Source organism: Cervus elaphus, chromosome 20 (assembly GCF_910594005.1).
Source record: "Cervus elaphus chromosome 20, mCerEla1.1, whole genome shotgun sequence".
NCBI classification, from domain to species: domain Eukaryota; kingdom Metazoa; phylum Chordata; class Mammalia; order Artiodactyla; family Cervidae; genus Cervus; species Cervus elaphus.
In genome coordinates this window covers 79,366,958-79,371,319 of record NC_057834.1, presented here as the reverse complement: position 1 = coordinate 79,371,319, position 4,362 = coordinate 79,366,958, and positions in this window count along the sequence as shown.

The following is a 4,362-nucleotide window of genomic DNA, read 5'->3' as shown; positions in this document are numbered from 1 at the left end:
GGGGTATGCAAATATCTGTCAGGGTCCTGACTGGCTTCATCACCCTTAGTGACTTAGCCACAGAAGTCAAATAACATCATTTTTCCCAGTGTCACAAACCCACCCATTCAGAGGGAGAGAGCACAGTCCCCAGCTCTTGAAGAGAGAGTGAGAGGAGTATTGACATCACATTATAAGGTGATCATGTGGAGGGAGAAATCTTTTATAACCATCTTTGGAAAATACAACCTGCCTCACAAGACCCCAGCTATAAATAGAAGAGTCAGAGGAGAGAGGATTGGGGAAAGGTCTTCTGTGAAGAGAGAAAAGTTGCAGAAGTTGACATGCAGACATCTACTGCACCAATGAAGGTCATCAGGAAAGACCCCAGCAACAACTAACCTTCATCCTATATGTCCCTCTCTACTAGAATGTAAACTCCAAAAGGACAAAGACTTTGTCATTTTATTTCCCTTCTGTATACCAGAGTCTAACATGGTGCCTGACACATGGTGGGCATGCAGTAAAATTTTATTAAATGAATGGTTTAAAGAAAGAGGAAAATGTAACTTGAAGTCTGTGCTTTCAAGTGGAATGAGAATTGTCTGACCATGTAAAAATTCTAGTCTCCCCCTTACCACCTGGGTGGCCTACTGTTTAAAACGGGGAAGGAGTGGATTGCAAGGTGGTTGATGTTGAAATTCATAGTATGATCATGGTAAGTAGAAAGGTGGGTTCAAGTCACAGAATCACTAGAGGGCTCCTCAAAACTTGTGTGGTCCACCTCCTTCATTTAACAGAGGAAGAAGCTGAGTTCCAGAAGTGTGCAGTGCCAACACTAAAAGTGTGAAGTTCAAGTCCCTCAACTCATCCTAAACTATTAGTCAGAACTCAGTGTTGCAAGTGAGAGAAATATGTCTTCACAGCATTACATCCTCCATGCCACAGCTGCCCCTGTGATGGACAGTCTCACCTCACATGTATCCCTGCCTTTCCCTGTTTTTCCATCTCAAGACTTTCTCTAAAACCACAGGAGCCCACTCTGCCCACCTAGTTTCTCCTGGAAGAAGGAGTTTAGTTGAAGCCCCTAGAGACAACTCTCGACTAAAGGAGAATTGGAGCCATTGGACAGATGTCCCAACCTCCTATCTGGTAGATGGACAATTCTGGAAGCTGTTCTGTAGGCTTCAGTGGTCCCTGTGGAGTTGAGCCCCTACTGCCTAAAGCAGTAATTTCACACTCCATTGACTGTTCCCTTCTTCCAGTACAATCTCTGTCCCCTCAGGGAACTATTTAGAATCACTTCCCAAATAACTACATTCTCTACAGAAGTTCCTGGAAAAGGAAATAGCAACCCACTCCAGAACTCTTGCTGGGATAATCAAGAGTAACAGACAGAGGACCTTGGCGGGCTATAGTCCATGGGGTTGCAGAATCAGACACAACTTAGCACATATGCTGTAAATGTTTGACTTGGGCTGTGCTTTTGGAGAAATTTAAATTAGGAAACCAAGTTATAATTGATAATAGCTAAAAAATTGGATATGTCTTAGTTATACGTTGATTGATCCTAAGTGACACCTGACTCCAGGACCATCTGCCCCCTTAAAGGTGTGGTCTGACCATGGCCCTGAGGACAAGAAAGCTTAAGAATTATGAGGTTTGGTGGTCAGAGTCGGGGCCAACCTGCCCTTTTAGCCCTTCCAGTTGGAGAGAGATCCCTTAATTCATTTCCAAATGGCCTGTCTTCCCCTGGCCATGTAAAATGACCTCTCCTTCCCTTTTGCTATTCAGATTCCATCTTTTCTTCATGTATATAGCATATACATTATATATTTAGATTTTGTGGCTCAGAGGTTAAAGCATCTGCCTGCAATGCGGGAGACCCAGGTTTGATCCCTGGCCCATGGAGAAGGAAATGGCAACCCACTCTAGTATTCTTGCCTGGAGAATCCCATGCAGGGGTTGCAAAGAGTCGGACACGACTGAGCTACTTCACTTTCACATCTTCATCTATCCTGAATCTGAATCCTCCACTAGAGTGGAAGCTCCATGCGGGCAGGGACTTCGTTTTGTCTACTACTGTATAACCAACACCTGTAAGAGTGGTACCTTGCATACAGTAGGCACACAATAAATATAAATGAACTGCATGCAATTCCATGAGAGGATTAGGTCCTAATGTCCCACCATCCACTCTTTGAATTAACTTCTCTCCCATGCATCAAGAATAGCACTGGCTATATACCATTCTTGGAATGAGAAAATATTTGAGAAAACAGTCACTCAAATCACTTGTGTGTTGTGGTTCAAATGAGGAAAACTGGTTGAGAAAATTTAGTTCATGAGTGAATGTGAGGATGAAAAGTCTCACTTCCTGTAAGTCGCCTCCTATGACCATCCCGTTTCAGAGTAGATTGCTGAATTTCCATACAGTTTTTGTAATTCTGCTCGCATCTATTAAGTATGTCACGGGGTAGAAATGGTTAAGATTGAAAAACCCCTGCTTAATGACTGGTGTGCACTTAGGAGACAGATACACAGCCATCCCAGTAAGGTGACTTTGGGGACCCTGTCGTTAATGGCTCTGTAAGCAGATCCAGCCTTTTAAAGCTTTCACAAAAGGCACATACACAATTGAGGCTGCAGTTTTGAGTACTGTCTGGTCCTGATAAGGCTGGCTGGGAACACCCTGTTCTATTCTTTCCCCAAATCAAATGGTCTTTGAGAGCCGGCCAAGCATTTGAGACCAACCAAGCAGTACTAAGTGCATTATCTTGTCTAAGCAAAGCATGAGAAATAAATTAAGATCCATGCTGACCTCACCAGCTTGAAAAAAATCTCTGCTTTTACCTAATGTCTGGTCAGTGCCCTAAAGAGTATCTTCTTCCTTCCCTTAAAATTGCATTTAGGTTCAGTCCTTTTGCAATAAGTCCCATTTTACAAGGACACTTGTTTCAACGTTCTCCAGTCATTTATAAACCAAGCACCAGAAAGTGCAATGGGATTATCATAATTAACTTGGGATCCAATAAGATATTTCTAGGAGCTGAGGATGCACTCTGCTAAGCAATACAGGGGAAGAGTAGATACCTGAAAAGAAAAGCAGGGTTCTCATAACAAGGAAGCAAGGAGTGGGTACCAGGTATGCAACCAGTAGTGTCCATCATGAAGGACTTCATATGGACTTTAAGCATGGAAATGATTTACCTACTAAATAAAAGAAACATTATTATTTCTAGGACTGAGATTTCGGATGTTCTCTGTTGGCTGCAGTGACCCCTTGATTTAAAGAAAAATATTTTTTAACTTAGCTGTTTACTTGAATGTGGCTTTTTATGTCATGTCATCTTTGTATGAATTACATATACTAGACTTTATATTTGTAAAATATAAAGTGGAAAACAGGGACAGGTAAGTGATCATGCACAGGTCAAAAGTGTAAAAAGTAAAAAAAAAAAAAAAAAAAGTGTAAAAAGTGCTCTATTATACATGATGGGTGAAAGTGAAAGCCTCTCAGCTGTGTCAGACTCTTTGCAACCCCATGGACAATAGCCTGCCAAGCTCCTCTGTTGGAATTCTCCAGGCAAGAAAACTAGACTGGGTAGCCATTCCTTTCTCCGTTAGCCTTTGCCCTGCTTCATTTTGTACTCCAAAGCCAAACTTGCCTGTTAGGGGATCTTTCTGACCCAGGAATCGAACTCAGGTTTCCTGCACTGCAGATGGACTCTACCATCTGAACCAACAGGGAAGCCACATACATGATGAGTAAAGTATCCCAAGTGATTTCTAAATCATTTCTCTTTGCTGAGGACTGGAGAGAGGCAGATTTGGGATAGGATTCTGGAACTTCTGGGACAGGGAAGTGATCTGGACTTGGGTTTTGATATGGTGATAGTTGCTTCAGTTTTCACTTTCGGTCCTGTGGGCCAGCTGACAGGGAGGCTGCTGTCCTTCCAACCAGGGGTTGGAAGCACCAGGGGTGTTCAGCTATCCTGTGATGGAAAGGAAGGCTAGAGAAAATAATTTTATTTTACCAACCTCATCAGAGAAGCTAATCTTATTTTAATAACCTAATCAGAAACTGAATCAAAACACCCTTTGGCAATAATTTCATACATTTCTCAAAGGCTAAAAAGAAAAATTTGAAGAAACAAATGAATAGTTTGTATTTTTTAATCTACACAAATTATTTTTTTTTTTTAAAAAGTCATGGTACGAAGAGTGGAATACAACACTTGCAGGACACTTGGTCTTGTCCAAATGTCTATAAGACATTTGATCCATAATACATTTGCTCCATGCCAAAGGCCCTTGAAATTTGGTCCTGTCCAAAATGTCCATGAGTGTATTTGGTTCATGCCAGATGGTTTTGGACAGGAC